The following is a 24,112-nucleotide window of genomic DNA, read 5'->3' on the forward strand; positions in this document are numbered from 1 at the left end:
TTAGCACCAAAATATCACGATGTATTGAAAACATTGACTACAAAAATGCGTTGGATAATCCAGAATGTTGGATAAGTGAGTGTTGGATAAGTGAGACTCTACTGTATGTATATACAATATATTATATTATTAAAACTGATATAAAATATTATATTATAAAACTGAGGGCGGGGGCCAGGTAAATGACCTTGGAGGGCCGCATCCGGCCCCCGGGCCTTAGTTTGGGGACCCCTGATCTAAAATATATGTTTACATTAATGCCAAAATGGCTTCTTGGGTCAAGGATTGAGATCACTGGTTGTTGTGAGTTTTTCGGGCTGTATGGCCATCTTCCAGAAGCATTATCTCCTGACGTTTTACCCACATCTATGGCAGGCATCCTCAGAGGTACATTAGAAACTAAGCAAGCGAGATTTATATATCTGTGGAAGGTCCAGGATGGGAGAAAGAACTCTTGTCAGTTGGAGGCCAGGGTGAATGTTGTAATTAATCACCTTCATTAGCATTAATGGCTTTGCCAGCTTCAAGGCCTAGCTTCTTCTTGCCTGGGAGAATCCTTTATTGGGAGGTGTTAGCTAGCCCTTATTGTTTCATGTTTGGAATTCCTCTGTTTTTAGAGTGTTGTTCTTTATTTACTGTTCTGATTTTAGAGTTTTTTTAATACTGGCAGCCAGATTTTGCTCATTTTCATGGTTTCCGAAAAACTCACAACAACCCAGTGATTTAGGCCATGAAAGCCTTCAACAACACAAGGATTGAGATGTTTTGATAGTTTGATGAAACCTTCCACTTCTGCAGTCTTTCCTGTACTCTATGAGTTTAGCTGTGCTCCCCAAAGTAGGTGGAAGAGATGGATTCTCTAAACAAAAATATCATTGTGATTATTTATTGATATGAATGCTACCTGACTTCTTCCACCAAACTGTGGCTCAACATGGCTCATAAGTTTAACAAACAAACAATAAAGAATACAGTTACAAATACAAAATATACAATATTACATCGCAAAATACATTACAATAACACTAAAGGTAAAGGTTTTCCCTCGACATTAAGTCTAGTCGAGTCACTGGGGGGGGGGGGGGGGATCATGTCCATTTCTAAGCCGAAGAGCCAGCGTTGTCTGTAGACATCTGCTATGTCATGTGGCTGGCATGACTGTATGGAGTGATGTAACCTTCCTGCCAAAGTGGTACCTATTGATCTACTCACACTTGCATGTTTTTGAATTGCTAGGTTGGCAGAAGCTGAGGCTAACAGCGGGAGCTCACCCAGTCCTGCAGATTCGAACCATCAAACTTCCAATCAGCAAGTTCTGCAGCTTAGCGGTTTAACCCGCTGTGCAATTCCTATACAATAACACTACGTAACAATTTTTGTTCCTGGGTTATAAATGTCATTTCCTAATTGATTCTCTCACAAAAGCATTGAAAAACTTTATTAAACTGCAAAGTTTGTGATTGCGAGACATCCTGCAGCACATTTTGCTATAGTTTTTCAATGAATTTCTCAAGAGAGTCTCTACCAATTCAACATAGTTTGTAGCAACCACAAAAATGAAGTTTCTGGAGTATAGCAACTGCAATAGAGTTTCACTTATCCAGGCTTAACGGGCCGGCAGAAGCTTGGATAAACAAATATCTTGTATAATAAGGAAGGATTAAGGAAAAGCCTATTAAACATCAAATTAGGTTATGATTTTACAAATTAAGCACCAAACATCATGTTAGACAACAAATTTGACAGAAAAAGTAGTTCAATACGCAGTAATGTTATGTTGTAATTACTGTATTTACGAATTTAGCACCAAAATATCATGATATATTGAAAACATTGACTACAAAAATGGCTTGGATAATCCAGAAGCTTGGATAAGCGAGGCTTGGATAAATGAGACTACTGTACTTTCAAAGTAAGTACCACACAATTCAACAGGAAATAACACTTTCAAACCAGGAACACTTTTTTTTTCAAATTTTGTTACATAGTGTAATAGAATATAAATTGACTGAATACAATTTTAGAAAAATATTAGTAAAGAAAATAAGCCTTGACAGATTGATTTGGATAAAGAATGACATATTTTGGATTCTCCTTGACAAATATGGCTATAGGAGTGGTCGTGATGAATATCTATCTGCATTTGAAAATAGCTCGCAACAACTGTTTTATGGACTCAGACATCTTAGAGATTCTATCACCATGTAGAAAAGCGCGTATGTGAAACGGACCTTGAAGCTAGGGAGTTTTTTTTTTGGAGGGGCTCCCAAACAATTAGTCTATTAATCATAAATAAAAGTACAGTAGAGTATCACTTATCCAATATAAATGGGCCGGCAGAACGTTGGATAAGCGAATATGTTGGATAATAAGGAGAGATTAAGGAGAAGCCTATTAAACATCAAATTAGGTTATGATTTTACAAATGAAGCACCAAAACATCATGTTATACAACAAATTCAACAGAAAAAGTAGTTCAATACGCAGTAATGCTATGTAGTAATTACTGTATTTACAAATTTAGCACCAGAATATCACTATGTATTGAAAACATTGACTACAAAAACGTATTGGATAATCCAGAATGTTGGATAAGTGAGACTCTACTGTACTTCTTAAATAGACAGCATCTCTCTCTGCAGAAACGAGTCCCTCCAAATCAATGCAGCCGGGCGACACAAAGTATTTTTGGGCTATGTAGTAATCTTATGGCATAAACTGAGATAATGCCAAGGGTTATTATAAAAAGAAAACATCTTTAGTCTCTTTGACAGCAGATTAAAATGAAAAATATGAAATGAACCTTTTGCTAAAATTTCAGATATCAGGCACCAGTAGCCAGAGATTAAGATGTCTTTAGTAGAATGATCCTCCCCTGCATATGTACAAAATCCTTCTTATCCTGCTCATAGAAATTAAAACTGAGAGGCAATTACATTGAATATCTATGCTACATGTAGTGCATTTTGAAAATTATTCCCATTGCATAATTTGGGATTATAATTACGGAACACTGTAAAATTCCACCCTTCTGTTTTGTGACTATTTTCTGTGATGGGTGGTAATGCTGACACAACGTGAAAACTGGCTAATCTCGGACACAGTTGAGGATACAGTCCTATGACTAATGCTGAAATAAAAGTCGGCATCCTTCCTACGGGCAGAATCAGGAGAAATACCATATTGTTCTTCATTTTAGTACAGTAGAGTCTCACTTATCCAAACTAAATGGGCCGGCAGAACCTTGGATAAGCGAATATCTTGGATAATAAGGAGGGATTAGGGAAAAGCCTATTAAACATCAAATTAGGTTATGATTTTACAAATTAAGCATCAAAACATCATGTTATACAACAAATTTGACAGAAAAAGTATGCAGTAATGTTATGTTGTAATTATTGTATTTATGAATTTAGCACCAAAATATCATGATATATTTAAAACATTGACTACAAAAATGCCTTGGATAATCCAGAACCTTGGATAAGCGAGTCTTGGATAAGTGAGTCTCTACTGTATATCAACAGTTGGCACATAAATTTTATGAGAGCAAGTACTGGATGAAATTATGACCATGAGACTCTGCATCCCTCAAATAAATCTTTGCTTCTCTGTATCTTATTTTCTGTTCCTCTTTCCCACAATATTCAACTTGTATTTAAAAAATGTAGAATTGTTTGGGTTGCCACTGCTTGTTTTGAGGGAGGATAAAAGGTGTGAAGTCTAGAAAAGTGATTCCTTCTAAGATAACAGGTCTAAAAATGGCATTTCTGGCAAGCTGCAACATGGCACATCTTGTTGGTGTCGGTAGCTTTGAATGGCTTGCAGAACATGTTCTATGCTGGATTAAATAAATTAGTAGGCTAAACATTTACAATCCCAGTTCAGTTGCAAAAAAATTGCAATATAGCTGACGTATGGAACTGCAAAACCCCTTTTCTGGTCTTTTAGTTGGGCATGGGTTTGCACAAACATTTCAAGTCTTAATGGTTACGTTCTGAAAATTTCAAATGAAAAAGCAGAATGGCAAAAGTAATAAAAATAGGAAAGGGTGATTTTTTAAAAAGTAGAGGACCCACCAAACTTGTATCTCCCCCCAAATGTTATGGTTTCTTGGACCAAGAACTCAAAACTTTACAGCTGAGAAAAAATATTTATGTGACAGAAGAACAAAATGAAATAGATGAGTAGGTAAATCTTACAGTATTAGAGTTTTTTTTTTCGTGTCAGGAGCAACCGGGGTTGCTTCTGGAGTGAGAGAATTGGCCGTCTGCAAGGACATTGCCCAGGGGACGCCCGGATGTTTTCATGTTTTACCATCCTTGTGGGAGGCTTCTCTCATGTCCCCGCATGGAGCTGGAGCTGATAGAGGAAGCTCATCCACACTCTCCCCCGGTGGGATTCGAACCTGGCAGTCTTCAACCCAACCTTCAACACAACCTTCAAGTCATGAGGCTTTTATCCCCTAGGCCATTGGAGGCTCCTTATTAGAAACAGTAAGAAGAGCTAATGTATTGTCGACGGTTTTACGGCCGTAATCACTCAAGTGTTGTGTGGTTTCCAGGCTGTATGGCCGTGTTCTAGCAGCATTTCTCCTGACATTTCACCTGCATTTGTGGCTGGCATCTTCAGAGAGATCCTTTGAAGATGCCAGCCACAGTACAGGTGAAATGTCAGGAGAAAATGCTGCTAGAACACGGCCATACAGCCCAGAAACCACACAACACTCCAGTAATAAGTGCCCCTTAAGAGATGTTAAAGTACACAAGGCCACTGCTGATCTTCATGGATAAAGCATGCATAAGGGCAGTTCAGCAGTTACCTTTGTAAGGCAGAAACGGTACAGAATGGGCCACCCATTACTGCCTCCCTTTACTTTATTCATTTACTAGCTTGGGTACCCGGTGATACCCAGGTTATTTGAAAAGGGCATTGTTGTTGGTTTTTTTGGAAGTTAGGTAATATCATATGTTATGCTATGTTTTAGAAAAAAAAGCCCAGGCTTTCCTTTTGTTTATTTAATGAATGCTCCCATTAGAAAATGCATAAGGATGTGGATGAACTACAATTCCAAAAAATCTTCAGTCAGCCCTCCCAAAATTTACCCAGGGTTCACAGTTGACCATGTTGGGTCTGTTTGCCAAGTTTGGGCCAGATCTGTCACTTGCTGGGTTCAGTGTTCTCTAATCCGGGTGAACTATAACTCTCTGATGCCAAGGTCAATCACCCACAAAGCCTGCCAGTATTCACAGTTGGCCATGTTGGGTCTGTGTGCCAAGTTTGGTCCAAATCCATCACTTTCTGGGTTCAGTGTTCTCTAATACGGGTGAACTATAACTCTCTGATGCCAAGGTCAATCACCCACAAAGTCTGCCAGTATTCACAGTTGGCCATGTTGGGTCTGTGTGCCAAGTTTGGTCCAAATCCATCACTTTCTGGGTTCAGTGTTCTCTAATACGGGTGAACTATAACTCTCTGATGCCAAGGTCAATCACCCACAAAGCCTGCCAGTATTCACAGTTGGCCATGTTGGGTCTGTGTGCCAAGTTTGGTCCAAATCCATCACTTTCTGGGTTCAGTGTTCTCTAATCTGGGTGAACTATAACTCTCTGATGCCAAGGTCAATCACCCACAAAGCCTGCCAGTATCCACAGTTGGCCATGTTGGGTCTGTGTGCCAAGTTTGGTCCAGAGCTATCACTTTCTGGGTTCAGTGTTCTCTAATCCGGGTGAACTATAACTCTCTGATGCCAAGGTCAATCACCCACAAAGCCTGCCAGTATCCACAGTTGGCCATGTTGGGTCTGTGTGCCAAGTTTGGTCCAAATCCATCACTTTCTGGGTTCAGTGTTCTCTAATACGGGTGAACTGTAACTCTGATGCCAAGGTCAATCACCCACAAAGGCTGCCAGTATTCACAGTTGGCCATGTTGGGTCTGTGTGCCAAGTTTGGTCCAGAGCTATCACTTTCTAGGTTCAGTGTTCTCTAATATGGGTGAACTATAACTCTCTGATGCCAAGGTCAATCACCCACAAAGTCTGCCAGTATTCACAGTTGGCCATGTTGGGTCTGTGTGCCAAGTTTGGTCCAGAGCTATCACTTTCTAGGTTCAGTGTTCTCTAATATGGGTGAACTATAACTCTCTGATGCCAAGGTCAATCACCCACAAAGTCTGCCAGTATTCACAGTTGGCCATGTTGGGTCTGTGTGCCAAGTTTGGTCCAAATCCATCACTTTCTGGGTTCAGTGTTCTCTAATATGGGTGAACTATAACTCTCTGATGCCAAGGTCAATCACCCACAAAGTCTGCCAGTATTCACAGTTGGCCATGTTGGGTCTGTGTGCCAAGTTTGGTCCAAATCCATCACTTTCTGGGTTCAGTGTTCTCTAATACGGGTGAACTATAACTCTGATGCCAAGGTCAATCACCCACAAAGGCTGCCAGTATTCACAGTTGGCCATGTTGGGTCTGTGTGCCAAGTTTGGTCCAGAGCTATCACTTTCTAGGTTCAGTGTTCTCTAATATGGGTGAACTATAACTCTCTGATGCCAAGGTCAATCACCCACAAAGTCTGCCAGTATTCACAGTTGGCCATGTTGGGTCTGTGTGCCAAGTTTGGTCCAAATCCATCACTTTCTGGGTTCAGTGTTCTCTAATACGGGTGAACTATAACTCTCTGATGCCAAGGTCAATCACCCACAAAGCCTGCCAGTATCCACAGTTGGCCATGTTGGGTCTGTGTGCCAAGTTTGGTCCAAATCCATCACTTTCTGGGTTCAGTATTCTCTGAATATGGGTGAACTGCAACTCCCATTGTCAGTGAGGTTCAGAGTGTTCTTAGATTGCAGATGAACTATAAATCCCAGTCCCTACAACTCTTATATATCATGGTGAATTTTCCCAAAACCTTTCCAGTATGTTCAGTTGCTTATCAATTCCTCTGTTTGCTGTGTGCCATAGGAAAAGGTAGGATAGGGTTAAGGGAGAGGTAGTGGGTGGGGTCATGCAAATGGAGAGAGAAAGGAACACTGGGATGTGCTCACTGTAACCTGCAATGTCCTAGGAGGGAGTGACTTGGTGGCTCCTCAGTACTGTGAACTATAGCCTGTTTATGGAGACCAGAGGCTATCTTTGTGTGCGGACACCCGTGCCATATACACACATACAGATCTTCGCTTTTATTATGTGCATAGATGATGCTTCCTTTCTCCTAGAATCAGACCCAAGGTGATTCACAAATAGCTAAGAAAATTACTCAATAACATTTATTATTTATTTATTTACAGTATTTATATTCTGCCCTTCTCACCCCGAAGGGGACTCAGGGCGGATCACATTACACATATAAGGCAAACATTCAATGCCTTTAACATAGAACAAAGACAAGACAAACATAGGCTCCGAGCTGGCCTCGAACTCATGACCTCTTGGTCAGAGTAATTTGTTGCAGCTGGCTGCAGCTGGCTGGCTGCTCACCAGCCTGCGCCACAACCATGTGTTGGCTTTCTTCTCCACTGCAAAGGCCATACTGTTATCTTATTCAGGTTCATGATATCCATCTATTGCTGTTCCTAAATGACTGAAGACGCTATCCTGGGACATTTCAAGGGGGTCCTTTTCAGTTATTCTGCTATTGTACTTTTAGGATTTTGTTTGCCGGAATCTCCCTCACTACAGATTCTCTTAGCACAGTGTATTTGTTTGGCAGAGAGCAGGACAGTCAGCTTTTGTAGTCTTGACAAATTTTCCAAAATGTTCATATTGGGTACAGGGAAAAAACCTTAGGTTAATGATATCTAAAGGTGGCCCAGAGAGCTAATGTGTTTGAGCATTGGACTACAACTTTGGATATCAGGATTTGACTCTTCGCTTGGCCATGGAAACTCATTGGTTGATCTTGGGCAAGATCCCAGTCTCATAGGAAGGCAAGAAGCAAGCCCTCTCTGAACAAATCTTGCCAATGCTCACCTTATGGTTGCTATGTCAGAAATAACTTGAAGGCACAAAACAACAAAGGTGACTGAGAACGAAATTGACCAAGTTCCTTTTTCTTGCTGGATTTCTGTTTAACAGAAATCTGGGCTATTAGACTAAAGGTTTGTCTCATTATAATACAGTTGCTCAGATACTTCAGTTTTAATGTTGATCTTCCTATCGGTGTTGAGTTCCTACGTATGTAAACTTCAGACCTGGTTTAATGCATTGTGGTGTCTCATATCTTCACACAGGTATTTCTGTCTTCCGTCTGGAGATGAGGCCACACTTTCCTTATGCACCAGGATGTGGTATTTTTGCTTCTTTTATCAAGATATATATATATATTTAGATACACACCACTTGTTTCCAGTAAATCACATGATAGCAAGACTTCATAAAAGTACACATACAATTCGCTGGCTCTTTAATAGTTCTTTAAAACAATCCAATCTATAAATCATAATCACGACATTGTTTGCAAGCTTGATCTACCATTACTTTTGTTACACATGTTTGGAAACCGCCCTGAGTCCTCTCAAGGAGATAGAGCGGTATATAATTAAAGTTATTATTATTACTATTTGAAACACAACAAGATGAGTCCACAGCAGACACTCTACTGGCTGTTGTATTGGATCACATGTTGGCCACTTCCCAAGTGTCTAAAACTGTGTGATGTATCGGCGAATAATGAGTGCAGATCCCAGTAAGGTGGCCTTCTGCAGCTGGCAGATGGTAATTTTGTCAGCCCCGATTGTGTTTAAGTGCAGGCCAAGGTCTTTAGGCACTGCACCCAGTGTGCCGATCACAACTGGGACCACCTTGACTGGCTTGTGCCAGAGTCTTTGTAATTCAATCTTTAAATCCTCATATCGTGCCAACTTTAAATCCTCTTATCGTGCCAACTTTAAATCCTCATATCGTGCCAGCATCATCATCATCATCATCATCATCATCATCATCATCATTATTATTATTTTATTATGACACAGCAAACAAGATAGATATGCTGGATTTCGTTTCACAAAATCACAAGTCGAACACTTCCCAAGTGTCTAGGACTGTGTGATGTATTTTCGGATGATGCGTGCAGATCCCAGTAGGGTGGCCTTTTGCAGTTGGCAGATCGTGATTTTGTCAATGTCTATTCTTTCCAAATGCCAGCTGAAATCTTTTGTGTGCCCATCCCCACCGGGACCACCTGCACTGGTTTCTGCCAGAGACTTTGAAGTTCAATCTTGAGGTCCTGATAGCGGCTGAGTTTTTCCTGTTGTTTTTTGTCAATGCGACTGTCACCTGGTATGGCAACATCAATGATCCAAACCTTTTTCTTTTCCACAACTGTGATGTCTGGTGTGTTGTGTTCCAGAACTTTGTCAGTCTGGATTCGGAAGTCCCACAGTATGTTTGCGTGCTCATTTTCCACGACCTTTGCAGGTTTGTGATCCCACCAGTTCTTTGCTGCTGGGAGGTGGTCCTTGAGGCATAAGTTCCAATGGATCATTTGGGCCACATAGTTGTGCCTCTGTTTGTAGTCTGTCTGTGCGATTTTCTTACAGCAGCTGAGGATATGATCAATGGTTTCGTCGGTTTCCTTGCACAGTCTGCATTTTGGGTCATCAGCTGATTTTATTATTTTATCATCATCATCATCATCATCATCATCATCATCATCATCATCATCACCGTATTAGTAGGACAATGTTGTTGTTATTATTAGCATATCACACCACCACCAAAGTGCTAATTTAATTCCTAGCTGCTGAAAAAACGCCCGCAGTGCAAACCAAGTTTAACCGGAAAAGTAATATGTCCTATCAGCGCTTGAAAAGGTATTTTCTGTCTTCTTTTATTCACAAAAGGTTTAACAGATCAGTCTAAGGAAGGACAAAGAAAGCTAAGCCACATCATTGCTTTAAGCAAACTCAAACAAAAAGTTCTTGGAAGAAAGATTTTCGTACAGCCACACCTATATGAGAACAGAAATCAAAGACCTATTTTGCCCCTCAAAATACACAAACAGGTATTCAATAGAATCTAGTGAATATCATGTAATTGTCGTTATGTACTGTAAACACTGCGAAAGGGAAAACGACTGAAAATAATAGCTCAAAAAGAGATTCCTAATTAGAAGTCTACTTCAGTCACAGCACCTCCATGGACTCCATATAAGGCCTCTATATTTTTAGGGCAAAATAAATTCTTCTTTTACACTTTTGTGTATAGATTACAATGCTGAACAATTGGATCTTACAATGTCTGGCCAGAGTACAAGAGGGAGAAGATCAAGTGGAGAACTGGAAGTTACCTTTCCTAAACCCCGTCTACATTGCTATATAATGCAATGCAGTTGAACTGTATTATATGATATAGTGAAGGTAAAGGTTTTCCCCTGACATTAAGTCTAGTTGTGTTCAACTCTGGCAGCTGGTGCTCATCTCCATTTCTAAGCCAAAGTGCCGGCGTTGTCCATAGACACCTCCAACGTCATGTGGCTGGCATGACCGCATGAAGCGCCGTTACCTTCCCGCCGGAGCAGTACCTATTGATCTACTCACATTTGCATGTTTTCGAACTTCTAGATTGGCAGAAGCTGGGGCTAACTGTGGGTGCTTACTCCGCTCCCCGGATTTGAACTTGCAATCTTTCAGTCTGCAAGTTCAGCAGCTCAGCGCTTTAACATGCTGCGCCACCGGGGGCTCCATTATATGATATAATAATAAAACTTTATTTATAACTTACCCAATTCCCCAGGCGGGGCCAGAGCGGTTTCTACCAAAGATGGCATTCAATGCCATAATAAACAATAGAATCAAACCAAATTAAATCAAAATAGTAAACAAACATAAACACAGACATCAATACAAACCTAGAGTAACTATAAAAGGTAAAGGTTTCCCCTGACGTTAAGTCCAGTCGTGACCGACTCTTGGGGTTGGTGCTCATCTCCATTTCTAAGCTGAAGAGCCGGCGTTGTCCATAGACATCTCCAAGGTCATGTGGCCAGCATGACTGCATGGAGCGCCGTTACCTTCCCGCCGGAGCGGTACCTATTAATCTACTCACATAGATCAATAGAGTAACTATAAGTAATATGAATCTACACTCACCATGAAACTGGATTATATGGTGAGTGTAGACTCATATTACTTATAGTTATTATACTGTGGGGCCAAGCTGGGGAACCCGGGTTCCATCACACATACCCAAATTTATGGTTCAACTGATTTCCAGAAAAGTATTATTTATATTCACCCTCTATGAAGGTTTCATCTGAATCCACACTAAATCTAATGCTTACAATTAAACCACACCTCTGAGGATGCCTGCCATAGATGTGGGTAAAACGTCAGGAGAGAATGCTTCTGAAACATGGCCATACAGCCCGGATAACATACAACAAACTACACACTGATTTTCAAAGCAATGCAGGACAACTCACAAATTGGAGTGGGGATACAATTTTTTGTGATCAAAAGCTTCTTGCAGTCAGAGTGAGGAAATACATACAGTTTGCTCTTTGTGTTCAGACACACACACTACATGGATGATGATTACTAAGTACAATAATCCACTTTTAACATTGATAAATTCCCTCCTTTAAAAAAAAATACACATACCCAAACACACACATTCAACAATCCACAACAAGACTTTATAGAGCTTGATGGAAAAATGTGCATGTTCTTTCCTGCATCTAATTACCCGAACTGCAAAAATCTGCCAACTATTCTGCCCTTTAGTTCTTTAATCGTATTAGTGCAAATGCATTTCGATGCCAATAGAAACAAACATGTAAAGATCTTTTTCTTTTGCCTAACAGACTCCAAATATGTAGTAGAAGGACTAATTTTGGAGCAACTCCTCCCTTTCTTTGAGCACAATGGACATAATGCTCATTATTTTCTGTCTATGCAGAGCCCCTGGTGGCGCAGTTAGTTAAACCACTGAGCTGCTGAACTTGCTGACCGAAAGTTCTGCGGTTAAAAACTGGTGAGCAGGGTGAGCTCCCACTGTTAGCCCCGGCTTCTGCCAACCTAGCAGTTCGAAAACATGTAAATGTGAGTAGATCAATAAGTACTGCTCTGGCAGGGAGGTAATGGCGCTCCATGCGGTCATGCTGGCCACATGATCTTGGAGGAGTCTACGGACAACACTGGCTCTTGAAGATGAGCACCAACCCCCAGAGTCGGACACAACTAGACTTAATGCCAGGGGAAAACCTTTACTATTCAGAGTGAAGAAGATGACATAGTAAGAGGTAAAGGTAAAGGTTTCCCCTGATGTTAAGTCCAGTTGTGACCGACTCTGGGGGTTGGTGCTCATCTCCATTTCTAAGCCGAAGAGCTGGCATAGTCCATAGACACCTCCCAGGTCATGTGGCCGGCATGACTGCATGGAGCGCCGTTACCTTCTCGTCGGAGCGGTACCTATTGATCTACTCACATTTGCATGTTTTCGAACTGCTAGGTTGGCAGAAGCTGGGGCTAACAGTGGGCGCTCATTCCGCTCCCAGGATTTGAACCTGGCACCTTTTGGTCCGCAAGTTCAGCAGCTCAGCGCTTTAACACAGACTGAAGAAGATGAAATAATATTAAACTGCAAAAGAGGCATAGCTTAATGTCACAGTACATTTCTTTTAAGCAACAAGGATGTAGCCATTTACTTTCGTGTAGCAACGTAACAAACAATAATTCCTTTTTTAGTGTAGTAATAACATTTACTTTTTACTGTTGAGATGTTTGGAGAAAATTAGATGCTATTATTCTAGGGTGTGGGTGGGGTTTTTTTTGGTATACTTTGAGAATTTTTTTAAATAAGAGCAACACGTTAACAAGAATTTTAAACAATGAATAACAAATTACCTTTTCAGTCGTAATGACCAGTATAAATGCAGAAGTGTTTAAACACAGCATTCCAAAGTCAGATCACATAACTAAGTATCATCCAGTCTGGATCCTATTTAAGTCAAACTGGCTTGATAGGAACCATTCCTGCCCTGATTTATGCTTTCTTCTGATTCTTTATAATATACTTCTCTGCGCTTTATGGGTCTTTTTTCCTAGCAACCGAGCCAAGGCAGAGAATGCACTTCACACACCTGGCGCCGCTCCAGCCTTTAGAGATATTGATAATTATATTGATGTTTCCACGTCATTGCTATTCTGCTGCCACGCAGAATCTCATCGTCTAATTAGGCATTTCCTATGTTCTTGTCCTTCCATTTTTTGAAAATGATTTTTTTATTTGCGTGTGTGTGTCGTGTATAAAATCAGCAGAACAATGCCATGCAGATAAGAATACTTGCATCTGTTGCTATCATTACCAACATTGTAATGTGAAGCAAGGAAAAAAACTAAGGGAAATGGTGAATATAATTCCGCCGAAGGTAATTTTCCTTTCAGCCTAAGTACTCTTATTCATCGCAGAGTTACTCAATAATTTCCTGTTCTAATTACAAGACATTATACAGAAAGACGTTTGTAAAAGGCGAATTTACAGACGCGCAAGTCTGAAGAGCTGGAATCAGTTGCCAGTGTTTAAGATTCCAAACTTGTGCTTCAACTTGATCAGTCCTCCAGCACCGGGTGATGTATCCTAGCACAAATCTAAATCTCTCCCAAGACAGTTACGTTAGCACAAATTTATACATCAAAGGAGGGAAATACACACTTGGAGCTGAACGTGCTGTTAAACACTTGCAGTTAAACTGCTGTGGTTTTTTGAAAAATAAAAATAAAATCTGTCCCTCTTCCCACCGATCGGCTGCCTTTCCCGTTGGTTGCAAAGCTGGAAGAAAGCCAAGATAGAGTGGAAAATATTAAACAGCAAAAACACCCCCTTAAAAAGAAAGGGAAGGAGGAGGAAAAGTGAAAGACGGAGAGAAAGAGGAAGGGCGCATTGAGAAGACGGCTTAAAATTTAAATGAATGCCCCAGGTTTTTTTTTATTTATAAAAACCTGCAGTGCCTTAAATTATGCGTCACTATCGCACTGTTGTGGTTATTTTGAGAAACAACTTGTACTGTAAGTCAGCTGCTGAAGCCCCACCCTGATGATTTGTTGATTCTTAACACGGCAATCAACTGAAACAGACACTTGAATTGGAAAGATTGTTCAGGGGAAAAGGGGGATTTTAATGCATGCCAGAGATGATGATGATAATAATAATAATAATAATAATAATAATAATAATGATGATGATGATGATGATGATGATGATGATGATGATGATGTTCTGGAACACAACACACCAGACATCACAGTTGTGGAAAAGAAAAAGGTTTGGATCATTGATGTTGCCATCCCAGGTGACAGTCGCATTGACGAAAAACAACAGGAAAAACTCAGCCGCTATCAGGACCTCAAGATTGAACTTCAAAGACTCTGGCAGAAACCAGTGCAGGTGGTCCCGGTAGTGATGGGCACACTGGGTGCCGTGCCAAAAGATCTCAGCCGGCATTTGGAAACAATAGACATTGACAAAATCACTATCTGCCAACTGCAAAAGGCCACCCTGCTGGGATCTGCACGCATCATCCGAAAATACATCACACAGTCCTAGACACTTGGGAAGTGTTCGACTTGTGATTTTGTGATACGAAATCCAGCATGTCTATCTTGTTTGCTGTGTCATACAATAAAATAATAATAATAATAATAATAATAATAATAATAATAATAATAATAATAATAATAACTTTATTTTTATACCCCGCCTCTATCTCCCCAAAGGGGACTCAGGGCGGCTTACATGGGGCCAAGCCTGAATAAAAACAATAGCAATATAAAACACAACAATTGACAAAAAACATGCACAATTATAAAAATTTAAACGTTAGCCAAATGAGATAATGTTAACCCTTTAAACTGAAGGGAGTAACAGTCTCCTGCCCACCCCACACCAAACACTTAAAATATTTAGTAAAGGTAAATATTAGTAAAGATAAAGGTTTCCCCCTGACATTAAGTCCAGTCGTGACCGACTCTGGGGGTTGGCGCTCATCTCCATTTCTAAGCCGAAGAGCCGGCGTTGTCCATAGACATCTGCCAGGTCCTGTGGCCAGAATGACTACATGGAGCGCTGTTATCTTCCCACCAGAGTGGTATTTATTTATTATTTATTTACAGCATTTATATTCCGCCCTTCTCACCCCGAAGGGGACTCAGGGCGGATCACATTACACATATAGGCAAACATTCAATGCCTTTTAACATAGAACAAAGACAAACAAACATAGGCTACGAGCGGGCCTCGAACTCATGACCTCCTGGTCAGAGTGATTCATTGCAGTTAATTGCAGCTGGCTTGCTCTCCCGCCTGCGCCACAGCCCGGGCCTATTGATATACTCACATTTCCATGTTTTCAAACTGCTAGGTTGGCAGAAGCTGGGGCTAACAGTGGGAGCTCACCCCACTCCCCGGATTCAAACCACCAACCGTTTGGTCAGCAGGTTCAGCAGCTCAGCGGTTTAATCCGCTGTGCCACCGGGACTCCTGATATTTAAACACAGTATTATATCTCCACTCAGTTTTCTCTTTTCCAAGCTAGACATATCCAGTTCCTTAAATTTTCCCTCGTAAGGTCTCTTTTAAGTCTCGGCTTACTTCTTTGTACATCTATCCTGGTTTCTGGAGACAATTCTTGCTTTTCTTTCTCCCTTGAGTTATTCACAATGGTGCCTTCAATATCTCACCTCTAAGAAACACACATATCATGAACCCCCCTCACTTTTTAACATCTCCGACCATGAAATCTCACCCAGCATTTCCTTTAACTTTATTATTAAGTACAGAGTGAGCATCTCACTACATTTGTCGTTTCCTTTCCTCTATTAGCAAATCCCAAGAGGACAGGGTTAAACTCATCTATGACTTCCACCATTTCTACCCCCGTTGACCACTCTCTGTTGGTTAGGATCAGATCAAAAATAGGTGATCCTTTGATCTCCAAACTTTGTACAATGAAATTGTCTGCAAAGCTAGTAATGAATTTGTTGGACTATCCTCTCTTAGCATAGTGGGTCTTCCAACAAATATCAGGATATCTGAAGTCTCCCATTGCTTCTCTCTCTCTCTCTTGCTCTCTCTTTGAATATTTGGTCTTTTATTTTAGGAAGGCATCATCGAAAAATTCAGTCCGGCTGGGTTTGGGAGGGAGTTGTAGATGTCCACAATGAAATCTCTGTTGTTTCTCTCCCTTTTAAGTTTTACCCAAAGGATCACAATCTCTGTTTTGTACTGTAAGTCATGGATCCTTTTACAGGTGTACACATTATTGACACATTTCTCCTCCTTTCCTCTTTAGTTTGTTTCTTTGGAGTATGTCATGCCCTTACATTACAATGTTCCAACCATGAGACACATCCTACCAGGTTAAACTCAGGTCTATTAAATAATATTTGCTTTCCTATGTTAAGATCTCAGGTTCATCTTGATCGTTTTCCATGCTCTGTGCATTAGTGTAGAGGCATGACATTCTCTCCAGCTGATTCCTTGTTGTTTGCTTCTGTTTACTGTTGTCTCTTGTGCTATTGGTCCAATTTCATGCGCTATCCCTTTCCTTTCTTCTTGTTTACAGTTGGCCTTGTTTTTACGACAGATGACACTATATGTTACTGTGCACTGTTCTGAGTTCAAATTGTTGTTATATATACTTGTGGTTTTATTTTGTATTGTACTGTCTATTTTATGCATTGTTTTAGACACCTTGTGCCATATGTAAGCCGTCCTGAGTCCCTTCAGGGAGATGGAGGTGGAGTACAAAAATAAAGTTATTATTTGGTTGCTGTGAGTCTTTCGGTCTGTATGGCCATGTTCCTGACACTTTCTCTCCTGACGTTTCACCCACATCTGTGGCAGGCATCCTCAGAGGTTGTGAGGTATGTTGGAAACTAGGCAAGGGAGGTTTATATATCTGTGTAAGATCCAGGGTGGGAGAAAGAACACTTTTGTCAGTTGGAGACCAGTGTGAATGTTGTAATTAATCACCTTGATTAGCATTAATCTACCTAAATATCTGAAGAGATGTAGAAGACGGAGTCAGGCACCACAAATCAGAGTTGCAATACGAAGGCAGTCAATCAAACTCCACAAAAGCATGCAATCTGATGAATTCACTCCCGCATCTTTTAATTCTACAAAACTTAATTTCAGTGCAGTTGACAAAAAGGAGATGTGCAATTGTCCTGCCTTCTTCATTTTGTTTTGCTTCCAAGGCTTCATGGAAGGAGAGCATATCATCATGAATGTCCCTGTAATGAAGTACGAATTTTTGGTTTACAGATGTTATGTTTAATTGTGTGTTTGTGTTTTAAAAGGGTAAGTATTACAGTTATTGCATCTCAGCACTCAGAGGCTGGTTGCCATGGAGAAGTAGGCAGAGGTAACTGCCGTTTTGTTGAAGAAGTGCAGAGTTTAAAAAAGAGAGTCAGTCTGTGCTCTAATGAGGCACAGGGAAGATTGATCCTACCCTGTTTCCCCTAAAATAAGACATCCCCAGAAAATAAGACCTAGTAGAGGTTTTGCTAAATTGCTAAATATAAGGCCTCCCCCGAAAGTAAGACCTAGCAAAGTTTTTGTTTGGAAGCATGCCCACCAAACAGAATGCCAGAGCATGCAGGATTGGTAAATGTACATAGCATAGAGTGTTGTACATGGAAATATTGGTAGTAACAAGAAATTCTTGAAAGGATTCACAGTTTGTCTGGTTATGCTGGTTTGTGATGACAACTACTGTACAGTATATAATAAATGTTCATTTTTTTGTTCAACAATAAATGTGAATTCTTCTTCATGGAAAAATAAGACATCCCCTGAAAATAAGACCTAGAGCATCTTTGGGAGCAAAAAATAATATAAGACACTGTCTTATTTTCGGAGAAACACGGTAGTTTGAGGGGATCAAGGGAACTCAATTGGTCATTTTGAGTCGGTTTAAAATAAGTTTGGTAACTTATTTAATGTAGTCTGTGTCTTGGTAAGGAACAGAGAATCTGTGATCGCATATCACAGGGGTGGCTGCAGTTTAAAAGTAGCAGAGAAAGAGGTTCTAACTACTTTAAGTAAAAGAAGTGACACTTTAGAAAGTTTGACTCATCTCATTCTAGTATTGTAACTGTTAATAAAAATACCTCCAAGTGAGAAACAAAATTGTAACCGCTAAGCTCTGTGCCTGAATAAACTTGTTATTGTTCTTTCAACATCTAAGCCTCTGTCGCATATATTATAAACCAAGTTACGTTACCATCTAAAGTGAATAAGAAGAAGAAAGAAAAAAAAGTAACAGGTCTCCTCTCTGAATCTTTGGTGGTTGCACCTTCACAAATTGGTGGCAGTCGTTATTAGCGCCTTACAATTTGGTGGCAGTGGTGGGATAAAAAGATTCCCCCCTGTCTGAAAGAACCGTAGATGTTCATAGTCCACAGTCACATTTATAGGCCCATGGATGACACAAGCAGAGGCAAAATCCCAACATACCGGTAGTCGCCCAAACATTTAGTTGCCAATCTCTCCAATGAAGGATTCCTTCTTGCCCACCTTATAATTGGTTCCACGTTCACTCTCTTAAGTCTGGTATCAGTTCATGCTCACTTCTAGTTTGCTGAAACTCCTGCTCTTTCTCTGAACACTTTTAACAACTCAGTAGACTCAACAACTTCACTTGAGTACTCCCTTGCTTATCTCGCCAGCCTTTCAGCTCTCTTTTGCATGCATGCTCATCACATGTCATCCCATCACTAAATGACTTCTCACTTGATAATTCACAGCTGAATGGTGTAAGTGGTTTATACTGAAAAGTACTGTGCTGCTGGCAATGTCAAGTGTTACAAAAGCTCTGCCTCTGTGTTTGGTCTATGACAGTTATTTTAGAAGTATAAATCATTGCTTATTACAGTGACAGAACTAGGATAAACAAGCAGGTGTGAATTTTCTTCAGATCTATTCATCCCATTCTCAGTCCCTTAAAAAAAACCCAAACCATAATAAGATATTCTAACTTTTCCTTCACAACCTTCTCTACAATTCGGTTTTCTCATTTACTGGTAGTTTTATCAAAGTTGTTAAATTGAACAATGCTAGTGTCTGCTGCTGGCTAAACCAGAGTTTACGACTGGGTTTGGAATGTGACTGGCAAATCCAAGCCAAATGTAAGCACTATCAGCACTGGGTTGTTGTATGTTTTCCGGGCTGTATGGCTATGTTCCAGAAGTATTCTCTCCTGACGTTTCGCCCACATCTATGGCAGGCATCCTCAGAGGTTGTAATATACCTCACAACCTCTGAGGATGCCTGCCATAGATGTGGGCGAAACGTCAGGAGAGAATACTTCTGGAACATGGCCATACAGCCCGGAAAACATACAACAACCCTGTGATCCCGGGCATGAAAGCCTTCGACAACACTATCAGCATTGGCCTTATGAATGATACAGCTTGTCAACCATGGCTAATGATGAATTGGGAAGGTAGGGGAAAATCTGATGGTCGAGCATATGTCCATTGGGCTACTGTTGAGTTCCTAGCCTTGGTTAAAATATCAGGAAATAATAGAAGTGCATTGATTGAAAAAAGAAATTATTATTATTATTATTATTATCATTATCATCATCATCATCATCATCATCATTTTAACACTATGTTCATTGTTTTATATTATGTTGTAAACCGCTTTGGGTCCCCTAGGGGAGGAAGGCGGCATATAAATGATGTAAATAAATACAATAAATTATTATTATTATTATTATTATTATTATTATTATTATTATTATTATTATTATTATTAAGTATGACACAGGAAACAAGATAAATATGCTGGATTTCGTATCACAAAATCACAAGTCGAACACTTCCCAAGTGTCTAGGACTGTGTGATGTATTTTCGGATGATGCGTGCAGATCCCAGTAGGGTGGCCTTCTGCAGTTGGCAGATCGTAATTTTGTCAATTATTTTTTATTATTTATTTATTTATTTATACCCCACTTTATTTCCCACGAAGGGGACTCAAAGCAGCTAGAAAGTTTTTCCTTATCTGTGCTTAAAGTGGAGCATGCCACCAATTATTCCCCCGTCTGATGAGATCGTAAGACTGTATAAATGTAACTATAGACCTCATAGAATCATAGAACCATAGAATCCTAGAGTTGGAAGATACCTCATAGACCATCCAATCCAACCTCCTGCCAAGAAACAAGAAAATCGCATTCAAGGCACTCCCCAACAGATGGCCATCCAGCCTCTGCTTAAGAGCCTCCAAAGAAGGAGCCTCCACCACATTTTACAGCAGAGAGTTCCACTGCTGAACAGCTGTCATAATGAGGAAGTTCTTTCTAATGTTCAGGTGGCATCTCCTTTCCTGTAGTTTAAATGTATGGAGGAGTCTAGCATCAATATCTGGAAAGCATTCCCATCCCAAAATTTTGTCTGGTGAGATAACAAATATGTTAACTCTAGGTATGATGGTGTACATCCTTTAGGTTTGTGCAAGAAAACATGCACATTTTGTGTTATACAGAAATTCAAATAGCAACCTTTATTCTGTTAAAAATGATTTACAGTAGAGTCTCACTTATCCAAGACTCGCTTATCCAAGGTTCTGGATTAGTCAATGAATTTTTGTAGTTAATGTTTTCAATATATCATGATATTTTGGTGCTAAATTCGTAAATACAGTAATTACAACATAACATTACTGCGAACTACTTTTTCTGTCAAATTTGATATGATGTTTTGGTGCTTAATTTGTAAAATCATACCTTAATTTGATGTTTAATAGGCTTTTCCTTAATCCCTCCTTATTATCCAAGATATTTGCTTATCCAAGGTTATGTCAGCCCGTTTAGCTTGGATAAGTGAGGCTCTACTTTATAGCTTTCATACTGGGGGAGATATATTTTAACCTATAGAGACAATGTCTAGTTAAATTTCCAAAGTAGAGGAGGTGAGGAATAATAATAATAATAATAATAATAATAATAATAATAACAACAACAACAACTTTATTTATTTTTATATCCTGCCCCATCTCCCCAGAGGGACTCGGAGCGGCTTACATGGGGCCATGCCCGACAAAATACAATAACAGCAATAAAACAATAAAACAAGATCGGCAATAAAACAATGTTGCTTTAACTATGTGGAATGATGAGTATAGCTTTGCTGCACTTGATACATATTTCTCTTCCCACCACCAAACACAGAAATGAAAAAAATTAGTCTGAAATACTTAATCTGCAAAACATGGTATGTTTGCAAAACCTTCCTTGTGAGTTAACAATAATTTGGCAACCACTTTATTCTTATTGATTACATAAGAACACACATGCACACACATACATAAAGAGAGACAGAATCTAGGTCCCATTGAAAGTAAATCATGAAGGGAAGATCTGCGCTCCTCAGAATTGGACTGGCAAGAATAATAGCTCTAGCAGCAAGAATATTCTCCCACCTCCTCTACTTTTCCTGGCCATTATAATAAAAATCCAGAGCAGCTGGACAACTGCCAAAATAAGGTTATCACCACATAAATGCAGTTAGAACTCCCATTATGCGAAGCTCTTCATTATACGAATATTACTATAGGTCACCCCTGCATGTCTCTCTGTATAAACTTTTATGGAAAAGGCACCCTTGTGTATGCAAAATTTTTACTAGCTGAATGTTCTGCACGCAGCTCCTTTGCTTATGCTCTGTGTGACATTTAAGGCAAATCAATGGGTGGGAGAATACTACAGAAACAGAGTCCTCAACCAGTGTCCAAGTTGACCATAAGCCAGAATAAATGAAGAAAGATTTAGCAGCCTTCTCTTTAAATAGCTGGGTATCAACTACTACTAGCTTACTGACCACAGAGGCAAAAGACCTTCACCAATTGGGATAGAAGAAGACATACTGGTGATCCTGTTCCCGGCCCTGGAAAGGTGGCTTTTGCAGAGATTGTTCCTCGTTTCTCTTCATTTCCATCTCTCCCTTGCTGTTGCGGTACTACTCAGCTTGCCTGAGCCAGCTAATTAATTGCAACACTTTTGAAATATTAATGGCTGAATTACCACATTAAGAAAATGCAAATCAAATAATTAGCTAACCCCAGTAGGCGAACCTGCAAATCTTTGTTTTTGAGGTTAATACAAATTTGAGAGAATTATCAACACAATGGGGGAGGGTGCTTTGTTGACAAGGCTGTTAGGGAAGAAACATTATCCATGGTTTTTTGCCACATATTCCCTATCTGAAATGAGTGCAAGCAAGGACAACTATTCCCTATTGAAAACTATCATCCACTGATAGAAGAAATGGCTATTTTTAAAAAAAAAACCAAGGTGACAAACATTAAAATTTAATTAAACCCGTTAAAAAACAACAGCAGTGACATACACTACATGCCTATTGTAAATTTTCATTATACGAATATTACTATAGGTCACCCCGTTGATGTGTTTTTTATTTGTTCAGTTGCTTCCAACTCTTCGTGACCTCATGGACATGTCCATGCCAGAGCTCCCTGTTGGCAGTGGCCACTCCCAGCTCTTTCAAGGTCAAGTCAGTGATTTCAAGAATACCATCCATCCATCTTGCCCTTGGTTGGCCCCTCTTCCTTTTTCCTTCCATTTTCCGCAGCATCATTCTCTTCTTCAAGCTTTCCTGTCTTCTGATGATGTGGCCAAAATACGACATCTTTGCTTCTAATATCCTTCCCTCCAGTGAGCAGTGAGCATTATTTCCTGGAGTATGGACTGGTTGGATCTTCTTGTGGTCCAAGGCATTCTCGGGATATTATTATTATTATTATTATTATTATTATTATTATTATTATTATTATTATTATTTCTCACATTTATATCCCGCCCTTCTCACCCGAAGGGACTCAGGGCGGCTTACAACCGTGGATTTTCCTCCAACATCACAGTTCAAATGTGTCTATCTTCCTTCGCTCAGCCTTCCTTATGGTCCAGCTCTCGCATCCATAGGTTACTATGAGAAATACCATTGCTTTAACTATGTGGACCTTCGGACCTTCGTTGCCAGTGTGATGTATCTACTCTTAACTATTTTATCGAGATTGGTCATTGCTCTCCTCCCAAGAAGTAAACGTCTTCTGATTTCCTGGCTGCAGTTGGCATCTGTAGTAATCTTCGCATTTAGAAATACAAACTTTGTCACTGCCTCCACGTTTTCTCCCTCTATTTGCCAGTTATCAGTCAGTCTGGTTGCCATAATCTTGGCTTTTTTGATGTTTAACTGCAACCCAGCTTTTGCACTTTCTTCTTTCACCTGGGTTAAAAGGCTCCTCAGCTCCTCCTCACTTTCAACCATCAAAGTGGTATCTAAGGTTGTTAATGTTTCTTCCATGTAATATTGCTATCATATGTCAATTCTGTATCTGTGTTTGGTTCAAGTTTTTAATATTTTTGTGTTTTTATTTATGTAATTTATTGTATATACAGTAGACAACGGACAACGCCGGCTCTTCGGCTTAGAAATGGAGATGAGCACCAACCCCCAGAGTCAGACATGACTGCATGGAGCGCCGTTACCTTCCCACCGGAGTGGTACCTATTGATCTACTCACATAGGCATGTTTTTGAACTGCTAGGTTGGCAGAAGCTGCAGCTGACAGCGGGCGCTCACTCCGCTCCTGGGATTTGAACCTGGAACCTTTCGGTCTGGAAGTTCAGCAGCTCAGTGCTTTAACACACTTCGCCACCGGAGCTCTTAAAGACCTTAAAACGTGGTTATTCCAATGTGCCTTTGACTAATCGATCACAACTTGACTTAGTCGTTCTACCCTTACCTTAATACCCTGTCTCTGCACTTTATCACTAGCCCTTTTTACCAGTGGCTTTGCAATATATTGCACATGCCCTATTGTTGTTGAGTTACGTTTTATGATACCTTATATGTTTTTATATGTGTTAATTCATTGTACAGTAGAGTCTCACTTATCCAACGCTCGCTTATCCAACATTCTGGATTATCCAACACATTTTTGTAGTCAATGTTTTCAATACATCGTGATATTTATAAATTCATAAATACAGTAATTACTACATAGCATTAATGTGTTTTTCTGTCAAATTTGTTGTATAACATGATGTTTTGGTGCTTAATTTGTAAAATCATAACCTAATTTGA

The 24,112-nt window shown here is 40.0% G+C and overlaps 1 protein-coding gene across 3 annotated transcripts in view; it reads right to left on the minus strand.

Annotated features, from left to right (window-relative positions):
- arid5b (AT-rich interaction domain 5B) overlaps positions 1-24,112 on the minus strand; it is a 356,167-nt gene that overhangs the window by 157,383 nt on the left and 174,672 nt on the right. The window lies entirely within an intron of this gene.

The sequence above is a fragment of the Anolis carolinensis genome, chromosome 3 (assembly GCF_035594765.1).
Source record: "Anolis carolinensis isolate JA03-04 chromosome 3, rAnoCar3.1.pri, whole genome shotgun sequence".
Classification (NCBI taxonomy): domain Eukaryota; kingdom Metazoa; phylum Chordata; class Lepidosauria; order Squamata; family Dactyloidae; genus Anolis; species Anolis carolinensis.